Here is a 24954-nt window from a genome sequence, read left to right on the forward strand (position 1 = left end):
CATAAAAAAGAGTGCCCTCGTCCTTTCCGTTTTAGATATATAGTTTGAAAAGAAGCAATTATATCATCTCTGCTGTGACTTAAAGAGCTAAATTGCTGTACATTTTCTACTTCCCATTTCATTTATAGTCTCAGAGCGCGCTGTGCATTTATCAAGCCATTAGACAAACGCTGTATATTATTGTTTTCAGATCTTCACAAGTGTCATTAAAATCGACAGGGAACAAATCTGCAGTATTATCAAGATCCTATCTTTTTGCTTTAAGCTTAAAATTACTCTGATTATTATAATTATCATTCATTATATTTCTGGGTAATGAGTAAATGTATTCATTAAATTGTAGGGAGCAAGGAAAAGTGTGCAAAAAAATTGGAGATGTTAAATGAGCAAAGTGACATCCTTGTAAACAGGTGTCGTAAGCAAGTAGACGTTCTGGGATATACTTTATGTGGAATTGTAGTGTCTTTCCCTTCTCAACCTGTCAGTTATAGCTTCTAATACTAACGGACTCCTGCTGCACTAATATGGCAGCCTCCTCATAGAGGAACATTGGGGATCAGATAGGTAATGTAAAAGCAACAGCCAATGACTTTTTATCCAAAAGTACATGCAATAAATGTAGTGATTGCAATACCTGCAAGACAAGTTTTAATTTCTGATGTCAGTATCACTTTAATAAATAAAGTGTAACCTACTTAAATCTGTGTTTATTGTACAGTCCTCTCGTATATTTATACAAAATAATTTTATCTTCCTTTCGGGCAGTGGCATATAGGGAGATTAGTTGCCGCGGGTAAAGCTCAGCTGTTGCTTTCTGTGCAGGAAACTTTGGACGACTTCGGAAAACGAAGCACTGTGTAGGCCTTCCCACTCGGGATTCATTTTATTGCTGGTTGGAAGGAATTTGGGAGAGCTTAGTCGCCCATGGTAGCCGAGATTTAACTACAGCAACTAATTTCTCTTTGTGCCATTGCTCTTAAGTAGTGATAGGCGAAATGTTTCGCCAGGCATGGACAAATTTCTGCATTTCGCCATTGGCAGATTGTTTTGCGAAACGGATGAAAAAATTTGCAGAGCGACCAAAAATTTTCGCAAAAATAGTTGCGCGTCAAAAGAATAGTCGCACGTCCAAAAATTGTCACTAGAATAGTCATGAGCATCAAAAGAATAGTCACGCATCCAAAAATTGTTGCAATAGTTGCAAGCATCAATAGAATAGTCGCAGGAGTCAAAAGAATAGTCGTGGGCGTCAAAAGAATAGTGAAATGTGACCATTTTTTTTCCACACAACATTTTCGCCGTGTCGCTCACCACCTTTCCAGCGCAAACAATACCATCCCATACCCTTTATCAGCTAAGTAGTCCTATTTTTGATTCTGCGTATGGCCCTCTTCTTCCATGAATCTATTTTTAATTAATATTAATAAAGCTGAAAACCTTAAAGGCCTTTCCTGCTGCTGACTGGCATTGCTTAGTACAGCTAAGCTAATTATCCATAAGCACCCCCAGGTCCATCAAAGATGTATTTAACTTAAAGGGGACCTGTCAACATAAGAAATAGTTCCAAATTGTTTTCTATTGTGTTTGTTAAGCAAAATACTTAATATATAAATAATTTAAATCTTGTTCTATTCAACAAGAGGAAACACCTCTATGCCTTAAGCGGGGCAGGCAATATATGATTGACAGCTGGGATTTTTAGAGACAGTAAAGGGGGAGTAGGATCAGGCTTAGGCATAAAGATTACATGTTACTTGAGTGTCAAAGTAGTCAGCTAGATCAGCAGGAGAACAGGGGCGGGGCTTAGGGAACTGTTCCAAACCATATTATTACATTAAAGATCATGAAAAGGCTGCATATTTTTAATTGATGTATGTTGGAAACTTGCTTGAAATTGTGTTTACTTTTCAAAAAGCTAAAGTTGTGTTTGGGTGGAGAGCCCTTTTAACAAACCTTGAAGCAGTAGTCAGTAATAATTAGTATTGTTCTTTGTACAACCTATTATTAAGCTCACCATTTCTATCAAGTTCTTGGCAGCAGTGCTACAGAAAAAAGGCAGCTTATGAAAATAGGTACCCATGAAAATGGAGTCATGTTATTTAGGGGTGTATTTATTAACATGGAGACACATATTGCCAGTGATGTTGCCCATAGCAACCAATTAGATCTTTGCTTTTGTCATCTAACTTGTAGGTAAATGTTGAAATCTAATTTCTGGTTACTATGGGCAACATTACCGGTGATGTTTGTCTCCAGTGTTAATAAATATGCCATTTAGTGTTATCAATGGGAACTGCAGGTACTCTAGTAGATTATACATGGCATTTTACTTGCAGTTTCATCCTGCAAACATCCAGAGGCAGAAAACGTAAAGGTTGACAGAGGTAGACAAGATGAAAGGATCTGTATTACAGTGGGATATTCCTTATCTTTTGATTATTGTGTTCTGCAGACTTTGAATAGGTATACTAAGGCTAAAGCTGGACATGCTTATAAAAATGCATTTTCTGGTGAGGTCATCACATTGGTGGATGTTAGCCTAAAATGGCCCATGAGTTCAGCCTCTGCACCAATGATCAGATCACATGGGGGGCTCATGCAGAGACCACATCCACAATTCATTACAGTCTTAACCCAACTGTACTTTGTACCTTTCTTTATCAGTCTGGACGGTGATCTCTTTGGCCCTATTCACACACAGTAAGGATGCCAAGAGATATACAGGCACCACAACACATATTATTCTCCATGAATTAAGTTACATTCGACTTGAACTTTTTAATAACCTTTACAATAGTGAATTTGTTTCTATTTTTTATGTTTAGAAAAGAAAAAAAAGAGTCTAGAAACTGGCAAGAAAAAGGGTTTGACTTTTGGAGACCCCACCTGGAAGACTAAAGGAAGGAACATTATTCATTAATATGTTTCTTTTATAAATTGAAACAAATCTGTGTTTAAAAGTCAGAAAAGTTGACAAAGTGCATCTATCACGACTATCGTTGCCATTGTCTTCCTCCAATACAGTATATAAAGACCAGCTTTGCACATTCTTAAAAAGCATGTTCCTGCCACAGCTGCAGTAGAATACATTAGCTATGCTCCTATGGATACTGACTGCCAGCTTGCACTGCAAGCTTTAGTGGCTGCCAAATCTCTACATGGCTTTCATTATGTATGATGCCCTCAAATGACTCGGCTGAATTAAATGTCATAGGACCGACCATTGCTAAGGTAATGGAAGAATCATTTAAAGTTCTTTTATGAAAATTGGAGCTAAAATTCTGAACTAATGTTCATTTCGGTGCACATTTAGTACTCTAGTTTGAAAGGCACTCCAAAATGACTGCAGTTAAGGTTGGTGCTGAGGCATTAGAGCTCGCAGAACTGTGAGTTATACAGTTCCAATGTACTGGGATTCAAGTATTGTGTCTATTTATCTGTAAACAGTGAGAGATCCCAGAGTCTGCTGAATGGAACCGGAATATATTAACAGGAAAATGGAACACAAGAAGTGTGAGCTGCACTACTCTTTATTTATGTGGTCATTGCATACAATGGGTCTGGGTAGCTCTCGGCTGCTGCAGCTGTGATCTGGCGATATTTACTAGTATTAAAAACAACTGAAATTTATGAGCTGTTAAGTTGCCCTTCCATGTGCATTCATTTTTGTATGCTCTTGGTTTTGGGATGAAGTTTTTTTCTCATACAGTAGCACCAACAGCTGTCTGATGGCAGGGAGCTTTAAAGGATTTACAGGGATAAGGGTGCAAGAGTGCATTTTGGGGCTACAAAAAGCAGCACAATATGCTATTTTTCCCATAGTTCAATGTGTCCCAGAATTTAAGCTTAATTACACTGGGCTTATTTACAGGAAGGAAGTATGCAAAGTGTGAAAGACTGGCACTTTTTTACACTTTGCACCCTGTCCCCAGCCAAAATGCAATGGTGCAGGTCTCTTTTGTCCTCCATTTCAAGAAACCTGCATTTAGCAGCACTGTATTCAAGAGGGGCGGAAGGGGGGGGACAGTGCATAGGCATAACCCCTACCTTCCTCTAACTTGCACATCATTCACACATCATTGGGATCCACTATTTAACCAATACAAAGCATGCAGCAAGCCAAAGAGGCCAAACATGGAGCAGAATATAGAAGCAGAGAAAAGTATCCAACACAGTATGCATCCCAGGTTAGTGGTGGAAAGACAAATACAAACCATGTGTGTTCAAGGTTGTTACTGAAAAATATTATAGAGGTTATGTTTTCCTATGGCATTAACCCAAATATATGCCCTGCAACAGCTCCAGGTCAGGAGAAATGAGTAAATAATATGTATAGGAAAGTACTGGTAAATTCTCAGCTGGCATTAATGACATTAAACATTCCTATATAAAACCATCAGGCATTTCATTCTGTCTCAGGTCACACCTATGAGATACTGTGTATGCCAAAGCAGCCTCAGAATATCTTGTAAGTAAGTACTGATCCCATATGGTGCCATTTTGGTTTACCATCATGCATCTGAGGTGCTTTCTTTGTAGTTGGGCTCCTAGAGTACTGTGGGTACTTTTCTCTGCACCTACAGAATGTAGAGTTTTTGGCATTTATGTAGAAGCTTTCTGTTATAGAAAAGGAAATAACATCAGCAAATAACACTTTTGATACCCTTTACAAATAAATTAAAAACTATTAAACTAATGTTAATGTAAGTTACATGTTTTTTTATAATGGTAAATTATATATATATATATATTTTTTTTTAAATTCATGCAAAAACTCCCTTTAAAGGAAACCTGTCACCGAGACCTAAAAAGCTCTATAATAAAAGTCCTTTCTAAATTTAAACATTAAACCAATATTGATTATTTGTATTAAAACAGCCATACTTGTTTTAAAGGTACAGGTATGGGATCCCTTATACAGAAACCCATTATCCAGAAAGTTCCAAATTACAGAAATGCCATCTCCCATAGACTCCATTATAAGCAAATAATTCTAATTTTTTTAAAAATATTCCCTTTTTCTCTGTAATAAAACAGTGCCTTGTACTTGACCCCCAGCTAAGATATAATTAATCCTTATTGGAGGCAGAACAGTCCTATTGGGTTTATTCAATATTTAAATGATTTCTAACAGACATAAGTTATGGAGATCCAAATTACGGAAAAATCCCTTATCCAGAAACCCCCCCCAGGTCCCGAGCATTCTGGATAATAGGTCCCATACCTGTATTTAAAAAATCTCATACCTCAGGCATACAGGTTGGGCAGGAAATGACTTTCATTGCCCATTCTGCACTTAGATATCATTGATAGATATCACTGCACTCCTCACATCCCCCTCCCTCCTCACCATCTACTGTATATTTGTGTATCATGTGCACATGAGCATTAGGTCCCCCAGTCTGGCGCATACACAACATTTGGGGTGATACAAATCTTGCCTTAATAACATTGTTAAGAAATGGTGCCTGTCTGCCTGCCTGAGTGTGAATTCCAAGACTGAAGAAAACAAGGTTTGGAGTGCCATTTACTAACAGTCAGATTTTTTTTTTCCAATTCAGACTTTTAGGATAAAAGACGCCAAAAAAAGTTGCGACTTTTTGGACATTTACTATGCGATAAAACTGCTAAAAATCCAAATCCAACATTTGCCACGCGACAATTAAAAAATTCAGAGTTTGCAGGTACCTTTGCATTTTGGGGCCACACCTGTAAAAGCCAATAAGGCCCCTCTTATGAAAGCAGGCAAATGAAGACTTTTCTTTTTCTCTTTCAGACTAAATAAGCAGTCCCTAAAGAAAAAAAAAATGAGATGTAGTGAGTATATCATAACTATATACATGGGCCTGGACCTTCCCTCTCACAGCCTGCAGATACACATCATTTATATACAGAACAATGCTCTTTTAATCCTCCAGATAGAGAATGACATTTGTCATTTTCAGCAGAGAAGAGATCATTATAATTCAAGTCCATATCATTGATTATTTCAGTAACAGGACAGTTTTCAGACAGTAGGTTAAATGGCAGTGAAAGAAAAACAGCCATGCATTCCTCATGCATTCATTATTCACTATTAACATTGTCTGATCATCCTCATAATCTATCTGATGCGTATGCAAACACAACTATGCAGTATTATGTCTCTACAAGAAAATGTATAACTATCTGCCATTAAATGAATTAAACCCATATCTGTCATTTGCAGTATTATGCATCCACCATCACTCCTCTGTAAATAAAGAATTTATTTGAGAATTATAGGCTGACAGTTCCTTTTTGTCCATAAAATGGCAGAATGGTAACCAGTGCATTCTGATGGTTATTCCTGTCAACAGCAAAGTTTCTTTAATTGTTTTGAAAATAATGGTTGTGACTGTAAAGCTTCATATCACCAAGGGTAAATAACCAAGGGTAAAGCTAAATAAACCATACCCTTCTAAAAAATAATCCATATGAGGGCATATTGGACAAGTGGATCCTTATCCCTTACAGAGCTATCTTCCTAACTCTCTCTCTGGGCAGCCCAACACCTACCAGTGCCCCTATTAAACTGATAATGACAGCAATCTGAATTTCAGAGCAAATATGTTCACTGTGTGGATCATTCTCAGCTGCGCAGAATGAATGAGCCGCAGTGATATAGCCTTTGCTTAGTAGACAGGCAGACAGACCCAGTGTGTACCTATTTGCAGTTCTTTATCAATACAATAGATGCCCATTTATAGCAGTTGTCATTATACACAGTAGTTATTTACTGTGTTGATGTAATAGAGCTTTCAACAGCTTTATATTTCATTTAAAAAGTGTGATTTCATTGAAATGGACCTCGGTGCAAATTAATTAGGTACAAAAGGCCCTGTTTTAATTGTTCGTTTACATTTGGTGTAGGATTGTAATACTAATACATGAACTGCCCCATAGTATATAGGGATTTTTATTAAAATAAAACACTTCAATAAAGAAACAAAAATAATTCTCGTACTAACAAAATTAACTTTGATTTAAATTAGCTTTGGAGCAGTCCACTTGTGATATTCAGCATCAGATGACTCTCTCCTCATTCCACCCATAAGAGCACAGCCAACTATCAAAGTCCACCCCTTTGTCCATATTGACTGCCTCCCCTCCCCATACCCTCACCAATCCCACAACACAAAGCACCACTGTGACTGGATTAGTGGAAGAGTTTATATGTCGAGGACTTCCCATACCATTTGAATTGAAAAAGCTGCTTAGATAAGTAGTGAAAAGTCTTCAATATTTACTCAGCAAGTACAACTGCTGTAGATTTAATTCCATTAGCTATAAATAGTAACCTTTTCAGATTTTATTGAAACACAGTGCCATGTAACATGATGATATAGCAAATGGTTAAGAAAACATTGGGGCATATTTATTATAAGTGTAAGCCAACATCATTGGTGATAGGCACTGGTGATGTTTAGTGATGGGCGAAATGTTTCGGCAGGCATGGATTCGCGGCGAATTTCCGCGTTTCGCCCTTTGGCGGATTGTTTCGCGAAACGGATGAAAAAATTTGCAGCGGAAAAATTCACAGCACGTCCAAAAATTGTCGCGGGCGAATTAAGGTGAAGAACAAATGGAGGTTCTTATGGGACTAGGGGGCCAAATAAGTCACTTTGCAATATACTATTCATTTTTCAAAAGTTCTGCCACTGAAGACGAAAATGATTCCTGATAAAGAGAATTGTGCAACACTGGCAATGTGCAGGAAAATGGTTGTCAGTTGTGCACCAGTTAGCTGTAAAGTTTAAGGAACTGCAAATTTATTAAGTAAATGGATTATGTAACAAAAAAAAAGATTTTTCAAGTTATTCTTTTCAAGTACAAAAATGTTTCCAATAATTCTTCTTTCACACAGGACCATGTAAATGTCTAAGGCACACTGTCCTATCACATTTGTTCTGCCCCAGTAGAAAGGATGCCAGTTCATTTAGTAGGTTGTAGAAAGGTGTTTGTTTATTGTAGTAATGGTATAGAAAGTGTAGGCTGTCCATTAAGCAGTACTTCCTACCTAATTTCAGCCACCATCATATATACCAGCACCAAGGGAAGTTGGGAAGTTGTGTGATGATATGCAAGAGCCTGTCCAGGACTCATCAGTCTGTTTTGCCAGAAAAAAAAACAGTTTGTTGCACCAATCACCCCCAAGATGTCATTATTATCCAACCTCCTGCCTTTCACATTAACCAATAGGATGGGCATTTCCTCTCTCCAGGCCTCCCCCTGTCTTTATAAAGAGCTCTCCAAACGTGGATTTGGAAGAAACTGGAAACAAAATTGGTTGTAGCATACTAGAAAGGAGCTTCTCGAACAAGGTAGGGCAATGTATATGCTATTGGTTAGCTAAAAACTCCATAATCTCAGTGTCATTTTTCTTTCCCTTTGACCCCAATTCATTTGGGGTGAAATTTTGCAGTTCAGCCATCACTTCCAGTGAATATTTCCACAGTTCTTGATGTCCTTCTTTTATCTTTAGAATAAAAGCAACACATGTATTTAACAGAACATGGGGTGGGAGGAAAGATAAAAAGATTAGTTCATATAATAAGAAAAATTGGATCCCCCAAATCAATGCAATTTTATTCAACTACATTTGTAAAAAAAAGTGTTATAATAAATGAGATTGACTTTCACTGATTCACGTTGAATTAATTTAGACATATAGTAATTGCCACCAGGGTTATAAATCCTTAAAGGACAATGAAAGGTTAATATAAATTAAAAGTAAGTCTAAAGGCATTCTTTTTAAGTACTTACTGCATATCTAAATTCCCAGATCCCTGCTTGCTTCTCTGAGATATGGTGCTGGCAGCCTACAGCAGTGTGAAGCCTACAGTGACATCACTGAAATCTCTCTCCCCTTCCTGTAGGTGCCAGCGGCAGCCTTCCTATTCTCTGAGCATGTGTGTAACTTGATCCTGTCTGCTGTTCTGAGCTACACATGCCCACCAGCCAATCAGAAGCGGATCTGGCAGAGGGGAGGGGGGGAGGGAATGAAACACATGTGCAGTATGAAGCAAGGAGGGAAAGGAAGGGAGAATACCTTTTTAGAGATGGCTGCCTGTTCTAGAAAATGTGAGTAAGTGTGACTGAGTAAATATTTGATTAGGTGAGCCAAAAGTGTGGCGTTTTTACTAAACAATAGGAGGACTATTGGGCAGTATGCTTTTTAAATTTTGACTTGCATTCTATTTAACTACAGAAGCTTCCAAGTGTCAAGGCAAATTCCATAATGTGCTATATAAATAAACTGTTTTGATGGACAACAGATTCAAAAGTAACTTGCCCCATGTCCCATGTCAATTATTATTTGCCAAGAGGAGCAAAGTTCCATAGCAGGTAGTTTAAAAGTTATGTAGACCTTGAAATACCTAAAAGCCATAATATGCAAGCTGGAGAAAATGTTGGTGTAAATATTTCATTCACTTTATAAATATGTGGCTTGAAGAACTAGTCGTAGGTTGTATGTTTAGTTTTCACCTTTACGTTACTGACTATGAATCTGCATTCACCATAAATGTATCACCTATGCAGACTACATATATTTATAGTTTGTATGAAAAATAAAAGCAGCCCAGCAATGGAAACAGTGCACAAACAAAAATGAATTTCTTCCCTAAATAACATGTAAGGTATCCAGGTGCTGAGCTGCAGAAAATAAAATATTCCGTTCATAGCAACAGTATCCACAGCTGCCTGATGTCGGTTTTTTTAGTTATCCGCCAGCCGTAGCTTGGCAGTTCCTCGCTGCTGTTATACAATGCCGGTACCCGTATAATGCAGCTTCAGAAAATTAGATTTTTATTCTAAATATATTCACAGTTCAGTCTTCAAGGAGGAGAAACTCAAGCAATGTTATTTTGATAAATGATTACCCCTTACCTTGATGTACTTCCCAAGTGTTTACTGGGTAATTAATGCACACAATTCTATGCAGAAGCTGCTCAGATTTAATTCTTTATTTTATTTTCACAATGCCACTTAAACACAATTCACTTTATTGAAAATTCATTTTAAGAATTCATACAAATGCTCGTGAACAAAGATGTTCAACCTAAATGGAATAACATTTTACTGAATATCCAACAATATAGTGCCACCTGGAGGAAAAGAAACACAGCATTAATAGTTTGCACTGGAATCTCCGGAAATAGTTTCATTTCTAATTGTAATTGTTTTTACATAACGGTAGAAGCTAGCCTAACACTATACGGTATACGGCAGTTTAATCTCTATAATGAGTGATGATCATCAGTTATATCTGCAGAAGGTTCCATTTGAGACAGATGTAGAGTTTTAGCATAAATCCTATAAAATGCTTTGTGTATCTGGGGGGTTATTCTGCATAAAGAGAAGTAAATAAAACACACTGTAATACATAATGGAACTGATGTGCACATAAACAAACGTGATTTATATTCAGTTAATCACCTTCCCTATTTTTTCATGGGTGCCTTATTCACCTGCAGCCATCCCCTTGCCAATGAAATAAACCCAATAGGATTGTTTTGCCACCAATATCAATTCATGCAGCGCAGTTACCAATAAGTAGAAGGTACTGTTTTATTGTTATAGAGAAAAGGAAATCATTTTTTAAAAAAAGGATCATTATTAGCTCTGGGAGATGGCCTTCACATAATGTACTTACTGTATATCTACAAGTTTGATATTGGGCCAGGGCATTTTAAATATCTGTTGGATTTTATGAAATTATAAATATTTAGATGCTACATTTGTGAACTTAAATCATGGTGAGAGCTTTTAGGGCTAAACTATACAAGCGTTTTTCACAGATGGAGTCGTAGTGACAAAACACATGCAACAAATTGGACGCGCACATCAAAATATAATGGCACTATTGCAAAAATCGTGAGCGTAAACTTTGTAAATTTTGTAAAATGTAAATTTTTCCATCCAATGCAACGCAACTGTCAGATGCGAACGAGACACGCTGCACCCACGTCTACCATAATATTGTCACATCCGATTGGAGCAACTTTTTTTTGGCATTGAAATACATTGACTGTCGTGTGTGACTTTATCTGATCCGACTGTCTATGGAGATCGGATTTTGTAGGATCCTGCAAAATCTTGTGCTGTTGCATAGGGCTGCGTGGCCTTGCATGGAGGCTCAGATAAAATCTGTCCCACAAAATCTGATGAAAAACACTTGTGGAGTTTAGCCCTTAGTCCACTGTATTGGCTGAAGCTGTAGCACAAAGAACCCATTGCTCTTACACATGAACTGAAAAATGCTGGTGTGTAAGACAGATACATTACACGCAGAGGCTGTCCTATATATTTTACTTTTAGGAAAGCATCTACAGAATTTTTCTGAATTATATGTCAGATCTTTGCAACACTTCATTCTTTTCAGGTAATTTCATTTCCACATTGCTGATCTGACTTTCCATGTCCCTACAGTATGTTTACTATTTATTATATTGTACCACTACTGTATATAATTAATCTCTTGCAATGTAAGGTTAATTAATTAATATGTTATTTTATCTCAGAAAAGATAAACTCATATTACCTTCTTCTATCCCAATGCCAGGAAATGTTAAAATTCCATTTTTTTTTTTTTGCTGATCCTAGAGCTGGAAGTTGTAGTCAACTTCAGCTGGAATGCCACAAGCTGGGTATCCCTGACTGATACTAATGTCATCTAAGTTGCTAAAGGCCCAGGGAATATGCCCTGCTCTACTCTAACAGCTCATACTCACAAGCGTTTTTTTTCATGCATTTTCAAATGCATGCTGATCGTAAAAAAAAATTGCATCACATGCATTTATATGCAATTTTTTCAACTCTAATGCAGGAAAGCGCAACTCTGAATGCTCATGAGTCAGGATATAATAGACTCAACATGTGTTTCAAACACGTGTCTAATGCATAAAAAAAAATGTGAGTATGAGGCTTAAAACTGACCCTAGTTATTACTCAGTAATTGGGCTCAGGTTCAGTAGTAGTTAGATCTCCCTTATGGTCAAAGGCGTAGCACACGAACAACATGAATAAATTAAGGGGCAAATTTATCAAAGTGTGAGATTAGAGAGCTGCTGACACACAGAACTGCTGGGTGTCACCCAAAAGAAGCCCTATTCAGGGCCCAGTATTCCCATTAAGCATGCCCTTCTGCATTTATAGCATGAACATCCATTCATGTATTGCATCCAGAATGCTTGGGACCTGCAATTTTCCATATAAGGAGTCTGACTTTAGCAAGATCAGGGAACTACTTAACCAGCTTGGACACTAAAACAAAGAAGAAAGCACTATTTATTTAGAATTTTGCACCAAAGTGACATCAGCACATCCGCTGACTAGAGATGTAGCGAACCTCACAAAAAAAGTTCGCGAACCCATTCGCGAACTTCTGCCAAAAAGTGCGAACTTTTGCGAACTTTGCGAACCCCATAGACTTCAATGAGAAGGCGAACTTTAAAACCTAGAAAAGCCATTTCTGGCCAGAAAACTGATTTTAAAGTTGTTTAAAGGGTGCCACGACCTGGACAGTGGCATGCAGGAGGGGGATCAAGGGCAAAAATTTCTCTGAAAAATACTTTGTTGACACAGAGTTGCGTTTTGTGCTGTAAAGGGCAGAAATCACACTACATTTCTAAACTTGTGTAATAAACTGCTTTTACAAGGACTATTGGGTTACAGCAGATGAGATGAGCAGGACAGCTGCCCACAGCAGCTACATACAGAGCAGTAGAAAGTAGATTACTAGTCATCAAAGCTACCTAAACAGCCCCTCAAACCCCTGCACAGCTCTCTCCCTATGCTAACTCATCAAGCACACACAGGCAGAATGTAAAATGGCTGCTGGGCTTCAGTTTATATATGGAAGGGAGTGGTCCGGGGGTGGTCCAGGAGGGAGAGCTGCCTGATTGGCTGCCATGTATCTGCTAGTTCTGGGGTGAGAGGTCAAAATTTGGCTCCAGCTAAGGCAAACCCAAAATTGCGAACATCGCTAAAAGTTCGCGAACTTGCGAACACCCGATTTTGTGTGAATTAGTTCGCCGGCGAACAGTTCGCTACATCTCTACCGCTGACACCATAACGCGGCATCAGAACGGGCACCAAAGCAGGAGAGCCTAGGGACCAGAGCACCTAGAGGTAGGAACACATACTGGTCTCATGGTGCTCCTTACAGAGTCTTTCTGCCTTTTGGATCTCCATGTCTTAAGTCTACATATAATTGTTTAAATGTTAATTAAACCCAATAGGATTGTTTTGCCTCCAATAAGGATTCATTATATCTTAGTTGGGATCAAATACAAGGTACAGTTTTATTATAACAGAGAAAAAGAAAATTAATTTAAAAAAATGTCATAATTTGATTAAAATGCAGTCTATGAGAGATGGCCTTCCCGCAAGGCCATCCAGATAACGGCTTTCTAAACAATAGATTCCATACCTGCGTTTTTGATGCCATAATGGTAGCCCATTATCCTGTCTTTGCTTCTCTAGTAAAATATAAGTTATGGTGTGGCTTACATACCTTGAAATTTATCATAACAATTAACACAACACAATATTGGGCATTATAATCCACGGAGATGGAGATCATATTTTATTTTTACCTACCAATAAATATTTTTTAGCACATATGCAAAACAAAAAACATCTTTTTAACAAGTAATAATGACAATATATATATATATATATCTGAGTATTGTACTAGAAAACGGATAAATGATAGTTTCCCTTATCACTCCTTTGTCAGCTCAAGAAGATGACATTTTCAAGGCCCAAATCAATATGTTTGTTCAATTTTCCCCTACGGAAAGATATTTATAAACGGATACAATGTTGATTGCATTAAAACCCCTTAGGCTCAAATACTTTTATAGTGGAGTCATCCCTATGGAATCTGTGAGAGAAAAAAATGAGAAGAAAGTATTTTTTTATTGATTTATCCATTACCAAGAGCTGTAGGAAAGATTTACCTCTTTAATACCAAAAATGAGAGAAAATATACTTTTTTTGGAACAGGGTACTAATATTGTTTTGTGAATTGTGATTCAGTTTTTTACCTTTTCTGTAGAAAATTGTTTTTAATAAGAAAGTCTGCTAAGGAAATATTTGTCATTGTGTGCCTAATGACTGATGTGTAACTAGGCCACAAACTATGGTGGACAAATTACAGAGAACTGGCTTTTTGCCAATTGTGTTGAATGAATGGCCCATACACAGCACTTGGCAGGATCAGGATCCAACAGAACTTTTAGTCTGATCAAATTAGTTTTACAATATGAAATTTTGAACATTCAAAAGGAACTCTCTGTTATAGTTTACCTCATTACTAATACATACAGAACTGAATTAACTGCTTTATTTGCTTTACTATAATAATTTTATTATTATTATTAATTTGTTATTTATTAACAAATTATACAAATGCTGTTATTGACATTGCATGGTCTGACACACCCATACTGTCGTTTTTTTTACACTCACATTTTTTTCTTCACAGCCAATTTCTGCTGGTAAAAAGTTGCACTGTTGGCAGCCTTTGGTACATAAGCCCCAAAAATGGAAGAAAAAAAAATCACAACACTATGGAAGCATCAATTACTTAGGGGCAGATTTATCAAAACGTGAGTTCGAATCCCGAATGGGAAAAATTCGGATTGGAAACGAAAATTTCTGAAGATCGCAAATATCGCGAAAATGCTTACGAAAAAATCGTATTAGTCATGATAATATCGTATTGGTGATATTATCACGAAATTTTCGCACTGAACGATTGTAAACAGCGACAAAACCGTTCTGATTGTTTTGTGCTAAAAATATGAAAAATTCGCAAAAGCGCCGAAGAAGTCGCGCACACGTTGAAAAAGTCGGGTATGAAAAAGTAGCGGGAAATACGGTTATACCGATTGAACAAACGCTCGGAACGTTCGTGGATAAGTAAATGTGCCCCTTAGTGAAGCTCAATTTGTAAAATCCATCAACTTTGTGCCTTGCCCTGCACTTTTAATCTAGTGCCGGTTTCTGCACTCCAAATGTAGGCCTGCATTCCCCCCATGAATCCAGGGGCAGGTGGGGAGAGACATATAGGCATACTTTTGTGCCCATTAGTACTGGTAAAAGTAAATGACTAGTGATGAGCGAATCTGTTCCATTTCGCCGAAAAATTTCCGAATCTTTCAAAAGATCCGCGAAACGGCGAAAATGTTGTGCGGCAAAAAAAATTGTCATCCGCGGCTTTTATTTTGTCGCATGGCTATTCTTTTGTCGTCCGCAGCTATTATTTCGTCACGCAGCTATTCTTTTGTCGCCCGCAGCTATTATTTTGTCGCATGGCTATTCTTTTGTCGCCCGCGGCTATTATTTCGTCGCGCAACTATTCTTTTGATGCCCGTGACTATTCTTTTTTGACGCCGGCAACAATTTTTGGACGTGCGGCAAATTTTTTCAATCTGCCAATGGCGAAATGCGGAAATTCGACGCAAATCCATGCCTGGCGAAACATTTCGCCCATCACTATAAATGACCTCTTAAAGGAACAGTAACACCAAAAAATTAAAGAGTTTTAAAGTAAATGAAATATAATGTACTGTTGCCCTGCACTGGTAAAAGTTGTGTGTTTGCTACAGTAACTCTACTATAGTTTATATAATAAGCTGCTGTGTAGCCCCGGGGGCAGCCATTCAAGCTGGAAAAAAGGAGAAAAGGCACAGGTTACATAGCAGATAACTGATATGCTCTGTAGAATACAATAGTGTTTTATCTGTTATCTGCTAAGTGCCTGTGCCTTTTCTCCTTTGAATGGCTGCCCCCATGGCTACATAGCTGCATTCTTTATATAAACCATAGTAGTGTTTCTGAGGCAAAACACCAGTTGTACCAGTGCAGGGCAGCAGTACATTATATTGGAATTTCTTTCATACACTTGATTTTTTGGTGTTACTGTTCCTTTAAGAGAGATGTGTGGGTCAGGAAAAAACACAACTCATCCAATCCTAACCTGCAAAACCTTAACCCACATATATCAGACCCAAACTTGCAAAATGTTACCATTGTAGGACCCGAACCAAACCCGTACCCACGTCTTTCTGCTCTGAGCATTGTGTCTTTCCCCAGTCTTTCCCTCAGGCTAAATTGCCTAACCTAAGGGTAAACCCTTTGGTACTGCAAATCCTTGCATCACTAGTGTATTTTTTGTATCAGAATTTTTTTTCTATTTCGCTATGTTTCTAACACTTTGCACTCCAATCTGTGCATTTGGAATTCTACTTGAATTCAGCAGCACTGTACCCATGAGGTGTGGGCTGGGGAAGGCATATTGACATCTCCAATCCCAGGAGTGCTAGCAGGCACATGGTGCAGATGGGGGATGTCTACACACCAGTCATGGCCTACCAGGGAAGAAAGGTTCCTTACAGCCATAAAAGAGTTGAGATCATCTCACATATTTCTTTTAACCTCTCTGACATTGCTAATGATGACAAATTTCACAAGAAAAATCTGAGTGTCCTAAATCCAACAGAACCTGACTAGCATTAATAGCACAAAGCATAAATTTAACTGTATAAAAGCAGTCCATTTCTCAATACTGGACAAATGATATATGTAAATGACTCTGCACTTTTCCCAGGATGATGAAATACAAATGCCTCTGCTCACATTTACAACCTATAAACATTTGAGCAAATACATATAAAACCATTATCATTAATGTTTGTGCTTAGCAGCGCTGAGAAAAATGCAGAATGGACAATAAATAACTGGACTTAAATTGCAAGCGATGGTTTGAGTGTTTTACCCCTGAGGCCACAGATTATGGTAGTAGAACGGATCTCCATCAGGAACCTGTTGAGGTCAGTTTTTATTTACTTTACGACCATTACAAATTCTAGTTTGTGTAAATGTTGCAATTTAAACTTCACAAATGGATTCCCTTTCAACTGACTGATCTATATTTCCACTCTGCTTTACTTGTGAAAAATACAGAACTGGGCTATATTTAGAGAAATTGGCAATACCAATCATTGCTGTGAAGTACAAAAAGGCATTAAATCCTAGCATCACACATTTTTACCCTGTGCATGGAAAAAGGCATATAAAGGGCAAATAATACCCGGGCATCATACAATTTTATCCCATGCATGTAAAGAAGCCTGACTTCGATCATTAGGAAAGTGGACAGGGTAATCTGTCGAGCGGATCGCTTCAACCGGACAGTTTGCTGTCTTCCTGGTGCCAGGGTTCGGCATGTGGTTGATCGGGTCGATACATTATTGGGAGGGGCTGGGCATGACCCGGCTGTCTTGGTACATAACGACAAAATGAACGGTAGGTGGGGGACCTTAAAGAGTGAGTTCAGGGATCTAGGCTCTAAGATTAAGCAAAGGTCCTCCAATGTAATTTTTTCGGAAATTTTGCCGGTGCACTGGGCTGACTTTTCTTTGGGGTACAATCTATACAGCCCTGACGGATTGCACCTCAATGGAAGGGGTTAAGAGGCTGGAGGAGTGTTTAAACTAGACAAGGGGGGGGTTGGTAAGCTAGATTCTTATGGGAGAGCTAGTGTAGATGGGGCAGTGGGACCAGTAAAGGGTTGTGGGGGAGGAGTGAGGGGGGCATATAGTTTATCAGATAAGGAGCTTCCATTGTTACAAGGGAAACAGACTAATTTTCACCTTAGCTCTAACTGTCCTTTAGCTAATGTAAGCATCAGAGGAAGAAGTAGTAATCTCCGCTGCATGCTGGCTAATGCGCGTAGCTTGTCGGGTAAATTAGGGGAGCTGCAGGCTATTGCATGTATTGAAAATTATGATTTAATTGGTATCACTGAGACCTGGTGGGATGATAAATGCGACTGGGCTGCGAATTTAAATGGGTATACGCTTTTTAGGAGGGACAGAGGGATTAAAAAGGGTGGAGGGGTTTGTCTTTATGTAAAGTCAGATTTAAAGCCATGTAATAAAGACATTACCAATGAAAACGTTGAATCTCTTTGGGTAGAATTTTCAGTAGGGCTGAAGGTCACAAAGAAAATGATCATTGGTGTATGCTATAAACCACCCCGTATAGATGAGGGGGATGAGTCCCAGCTACTTTTGCAAATGGAAGAGGCTTCAAAATTGGGTCAAGTTGTTATTATGGGGGACTTTAATTATCCAGACATTGACTGGAGTAATGGGGTGGCTAAGTCAGAAAAAGCTAGTAGGTTTGTAAACATGCTAAATGACAACTTTTTATTTCAGGTGGTTCAAGAACCTTCTCGGAATGATTCTATTTTGGACCTGGTAATATCTAATAATACTGAACTTATCTCTAACATTTGTGTGGGTGAGCATTTGGGGAACAGTGATCACAACATGGTCTCCTTTGAGATAATGCTACAGAGACAGCTCTATAAGGGAGTAACTAAAACGCTCAATTTTAGACGTGCAGACTTTGCCAGTTTAAGGGCATCTCTGCAATGTGTCAACTGGGAAAGGCTTTTCATGGGGTTAGACACAGAAGGAAAATGGAACATCTTTAAAACATTGCTTTGCAAGTATACACAACAGTATATCCCCCTTGTAAGCAAGGAGAGGCATCGCAAAGCAAAACCTTTATGGCTGAATAAAAGAGTTAAGGTCGAGGTTGGTAATAAAAAACGTGCTTTTAAAGCATTCAAGTTAGCTGGGACAGCGGAAACTTTCATCAGGTACAAGGAAGCAAATAAAGCATGCAAAAAAGCTATCAGGCAAGCTAAAATAGAGATGGAAAGGGATATTGCAGCTAGGAGTTAAAAGAATCCAAAATTATTTTTTAATTATGTGAATAGTAAAAAAATGGAGCAAGAAGGGGTGGGAACTTTATTGTCACGGGGGGGTACGTTGGTTGATGAGAACGGGGAAAAAGCAGAAATTTTGAACTCTTATTTTTCATCTGTCTATACATCTGAGCAGCCAGATAATGAAGGCTTCCCTTTTAATATACCCAGTGCTAGTAATTTAGCTACTGACGCGTGGGTCACTCAGGAGGATCTTCAAAAGAGACTTGAACATGTAAAGGTAAACAAAGGTCCAGGGCCGGATGGGATTCATCCCAGGGTATTAAATGAGCTGAGCGCTGTGATTGCCAAGCCTCTTCACATAATTTTTCAGGATTCGTTGAGGTTTGGCATGGTGCCGAGAGACTGGCGGATTGCTAATGTGGTGCCATTATTTAAAAAGGGATCTCGTTCTCAGCCTGAAAACTATAGGCCTGTTAGTCTGACATCAGTAGTAGGAAAGCTTCTGGAAGGGGTAATAAGGGATAGGATAGTTGAATACATTGCAGTTCACAATACTATTAGTTTGTGCCAGCATGGTTTTATGCGTAACAGATCTTGCCAGACTAATTTAGTCGCCTTTTATGAGGAGGTGAGCAGGAACCTTGATGCTGGAATGGCAGTTGATGTCATCTACTTAGATTTTGCTAAAGCGTTTGATACAGTACCTCACAGAAGGTTAATGATCAAATTGAGGAATATTGGCCTAGAACATAATATTTGTAATTGGATAGAGAACTGGCTGAAGGATAGAGTACAAAGAGTGGTGGTAAATGGAACATTTTCTAATTGGGCCAGTGTGGTTAGTGGAGTACCGCAGGGGTCAGTCCTTGGTCCTTTGCTTTTTAACTTGTTTATTAATGACCTGGAGGTGGGCATAGACAGTACTGTTTCTATTTTTGCTGATGACACTAAATTGTGCAAAACTATAAGTTCCATGCAGGATGCTGCCGCTTTGCAGAGCGATTTGACAAAATTGGAAAACTGGGCAGCAAACTGGAAAATGAGGTTCAATGTTGACAAGTGCAAAGTTATGCACTTTGGTAGAAATAATATAAACGCAAACTATCTACTGAATGGTAGTGTGTTGGGGGTATCCTTAATGGAGAAGGATCTAGGGTTTTTTGTAGATCACAAGTTGTCCAATTCCAGGCAGTGTCATTCTGTGGCTACTAAAGCAAATAAAGTGCTGTCTTGTATAAAAAAGGGCATTGACTCAAAAGATGAGAACATATTTTTGCCTCTTTATAGGTCCCTGGTAAGGCCTCACCTTGAGTATGCAGTGCAGTTTTGGGCTCCAGTCCTTAAGAAGGATATTAATGAGCTGGAGAGAGTGCAGAGACTGCAACTAAACTGGTAAAGGGGATGGAAGATTTAAACTATGAGGTTAGACTGTCGAGGTTGGGGTTGTTTTCTCTGGAAAAGAGGCGCTTGCGAGGGGACATGATTACTCTGTACAAGTACATTAGAGGGGATTATAGGCAGTTGGGGGATGTTCTTTTTTCCCATAAAAACAATCAACGCACCAGAGGTCACCCCTATAGATTAGAGGAACAGAGCTTCCATTTGAAGCAGCGTAGGTGGTTTTTCACGGTGAGGGCAGTGAGGCTGTGGAATGCCCTTCCTAGTGATGTGGTAATGGCAGATTCTGTTAATGCCTTTAAGAGGGGCCTGGATGAGTTTTTGAACAAGCAGAATATCCAAGGCTATTGTGATACTAATATCTACAGTTAGTATTACTGGTTGTATATATATAGTTTATGTATGTGAGTGTATAGATTGGTTAGTATAGGTTGTGTGCTGGGTTTACTCGGATGGGTTGAACTTGATGGACAATGGTCTTTTTTCAACCCTATGTAACTATGTAACTATGTAACTATTGCAGTCTATTTGCTTTGAGCTCTGATATCAGGGGCATTTCTGGCCCCTGAGGTGGCTCCTTCGATGCTGCCCCATCGGCCCCTCCGCACTGATCTTTACAGTGTCGGAGGGGATCCAGGGCGGCCGCATCACTAGTGTAGAGAGCATAACTGCAAAGCAAAATTTCCATTTAAAAAAACAAATATTTGGCTCTTAATGTTACCAGAAGCAGATTTTTGCCGCCCCTGGTAACTACGGAGGCGCTGCCGTCTGAGGCAAGTTTCTCAGCGCTCCTCATGATAGCAGCGCCCCGTCTGATATCAGTAGCTATCTTTTGAACAATACCCACCTGATAATTTGTCTACATGGGAAGACAGGTTAGAAATCCCTACAAAAGGCTCAATCAAAGCTAAGAAAAGATGTTGATTATGTAAGTTTAGATTCATTATTATTATTTTATATTACATTGTGTCACATTGTTGAACATCCCTGTGGAACACAGAATTGATATGACGCTAGCCACAATCTTATTTATGAAAAAAAACTAAAAATGTAGCTGCATAAGTATTTGAAAAACAACTTTAACAAAGTCTGCTCCAAGCCACTCAATCCATTAAACCAAATTTAAAAACGCAAATGGAGGTGGTTAGGAAACAAAGCTTTATTTCACATTAGACAAGTATTCTGCAAAACCTGGAACCTTAACACCCACAATCCTCTTGCAATACCTTTTTAACATTTTTTAATTCATTTTCCCGGAAGATACTTGAATACAGGGTGCATTCACTTACCAAGGGGCAGTGAGCAAAGTGCAATTTTGAGTGCTATTGCCATGTTTTGCACACTGCAGCATTTTCTGAGAACAAAGCTTTATTTCACATTAGACAAGTATTCTGCAAAACCTGGAACCTTAACACCCACAATCCTCTTGCAATACCTTTTTAACATTTTTTAATTCATTTTCCCGGAAGATACTTGAATACAGGGTGCATTCACTTACCAAGGGGCAGTGAGCAAAGTGCAATTTTGAGTGCTATTGCCATGTTTTGCACACTGCAGCATTTTCTGAGAATTCTAGCATCAATTGATGCAACTGTGCATGCCCTTATTGAAATTGGACACAGTTGTGCCAAATATTTTGTCTGGTGTAATTTTTAGTGTTTTCTGGTATAATTTCCAGCATCTGGGGTGTGACTGATCTTATTTAGGTGCAAATACAATGAGGCAATTGACACAGGGTGCAAAGGGAACCTTGAAACTACCACCTGGTCCAGAGGTTACACAATTTCTAGGGTTGCCCTGTGTCAATAGGTGCAGCAGCCTGCAATTTGGGATGAGAAGCAGGAAGGACTGAGTGGCACTGAGCACAACTATAGTGAGGAGCAAGGAGCACATTTTGACTCAAAAAATTATCAAACTTACTGTATGAATGCAAATATACAGGTATGGGAACTGTTATCCAAAAACCCGTTATCCAGAAAACTCTGAATTATGAAAAGGCCATCTCCCATAGACTTCATTTTAATAAAATAACTCACATTTTTTAAATGATTTTTTTTCTCTGTAATAAAACAGTACCTTGTACTTGATCCCTTACTAAAATATAATTACTCCTTACTGAAGATAAAACAATCCTATTGGGTTTATTTAATGTTTAAATGATTTTTAAGTAGACATGGTATGGGAATCCAAATTACAGAAAGACCCCTTCTCCTGAAACCCCAGGTCTTGAGCATTCTAGATAACAGGTCCAATACCTGTATAAAAAGCAGTACATATGTACAAAAGTGTGTTTTGCAAATGGAGCTACAGAAGATGATTTAGTAAAACCATGGGTGCTGATAGAGCTCAGATCTATAGAGGACAGGGGAGCAGAAAAGTGAAAAGCTGGTGGCCTACATAAAAGAAAAAGAAATCTGGCAGTGAAACTTAACTTTTTGATGAAACAATAACATTACGGATAGTCTGACCCAGAACCACAATAAGGTTCAGTGTTCTTTAGTTAACAAACATTTAAAATAAAACACAAATATTGGCATTTAATTGAAGCACCATTGGCTAGTCCACTTGCAACATCTTTCTTTTGCCTTATAGGCATTTTGAAACTTATGTTTATTATTAGTAATTTTTTTCTTACAAAACAATGACAAATGATTCTAGCATGAAAAGAGATTTTTACAGATCAATAATCCCTTTGAATTTTAACACAAGGCTCATTCATTTTCGTGAGGTGTTAGAGCTCAGCGGCAGTTATGAACATAGAACAGGATGGTGTTCAACTGTACAAAGCATTGTTGCTGTGAAACTGTAATTTAGTTTTCTTTTTCTTTGCTTAATTAATTCTACGCAGCCATCATTAGGCAAACAGGTTTTCAAATAGAAAGTGACAAACTGTCTCCTGGATATACCACATCCTACTCACAATTTTATCACAAAAGAGACATTGATTAATCACTTTCTTGAGGAGGCATGACTGTGGGCTCTCATAGCAATTCATCAGTCATACAATCTAGGAAAGTCAATGGAACTCTCTTTATAAAAAAGAAACAGCAAAACAAAAACAAATCCCCACCTCTTAGACTTTGAGACAATATCAAAGTTTTCATGTCTTGATGCTGTCACTATGTTGATCAATGTTTTATTTGCCAAGTTATGTCCCCAATAACAGATGCAAGTTAGAGAATGCAGTAAAAATAAAAAAAAGAATTTTAATTAAATGAAGTTTACCATTTTTTTTTTTAAATGGATTTGGTTGCTGTTAAACTCTACTTTAGTTGCAGAAGAAATAAATGGCATTACATAGATTTTCCATAGTTAAATGTGTAAAGACCAGTGGACCTGGAAAATCATATTGTACATAATTACATTTAAATGAACAGCAAAGAGAGACTTCCATTAATATAATAGAAAAAAAATACAATTATTATATTGGTGATCCCCAATCAGTGGCTTGGGAGCAACATGCTGCTCACCACCCCCTTTGATGTTGCTCCCAGTAGCCTCAAAGTAGGTGCCATTTTCGAATCTCTGGCTTGCAGACAAGTTTTAGAAGCACAGAGAAACAGTTTTACTCCAAGCAGAGCCCTGCAGGCTAGCAGTCACATGGGGCAACTAAATAGCCAATCGCAGCCCTTATTTGGCATCCCCAAAGAACTTTTTCATATTTGTGTGTCTCACCAACACTTTTCACATCTGAGTGTGGCTCATGAGTAAAAAGAATTGGGGAACCCTGTTACATCACTATCATATTCCATGTATGAAATGGAACCTTGGACCCTGCTGTCTGCTTTCAGCATATGCATATTAGTGCATATTAGTGCATTAGTACATTTGTGTGTAGGTGAGGATCAAAACAACATAGTATCATGGTAAGTGAGAGTTTTGGCTATGCTAGTACCTACTGATTTATCCATGTTAATGTGTTCCACAGCAAAGATCAAAAGACTACCCAGAAATAAAGAATCAATGGTGCTGGCCCAATCGTGCACACAATAGATCAAAAGACTACTCAGAAATTGCTGGTCCAATAGTACTTTTATGCTGGTAAACTTCTATATTTGCCAAAACTTAAAAGGTTAAAATAACTTTGGTCCCCCAAAGAATATTCCTATTCGCTTGGTTCATAATATGGCTAATTAAAGAGGAGTGAATGTTATTAGTTTTATAGGCAGATTCAGGTAAAATCATTTCAAAGAATCGTTGGGAATGAACTGCCTATTATTTTTAATGAATGATTCGGCAAGCACAATTAAGTAGAAGCACAAAGATAAACTAGTCATAGTGATAGAGTTCCGTCACCTAAGAAACCTCAGACAGTCATCAGCCGAGTAATGTGATGGCTTATTATTTTAAAATGGAAAAATGACTAAAAGTACTAACTATTGATTTGCTTCTGCAAAAATATCCCTCTTTTTCTTGGTCTCTAACATTAATGTTAATATTTCACTTTTTCTGAAAGTTGAATATTTCCAAAACAAACAAAATGCAAAAACAGTGTTTGATATACTGATAGCGATTGCAGACGTCACTATATAAGTGACTATGTTTAGTTATTTCAAGTCAGTCACAGTCAGTCTAAGGGGATGGGTTACCGGTATGTATCCAAGTAGTCCTGGTTGCACCAGTTTCCCCAGATCTTGTCAAACTTGTCATATGCACCCCTTGTTCCGTAAGTTAATTTAATGAGGGGAAGAGCTCAATCCACCAACCATCTACAGAATGTTAGGGGGGGAGGGTATCCCCCATCCAGTGCATAATTACTGTTTTTTTGGCATAGAACATGAGCG

Source organism: Xenopus tropicalis, chromosome 1, assembly GCF_000004195.4.
Source record: "Xenopus tropicalis strain Nigerian chromosome 1, UCB_Xtro_10.0, whole genome shotgun sequence".
NCBI classification, from domain to species: domain Eukaryota; kingdom Metazoa; phylum Chordata; class Amphibia; order Anura; family Pipidae; genus Xenopus; species Xenopus tropicalis.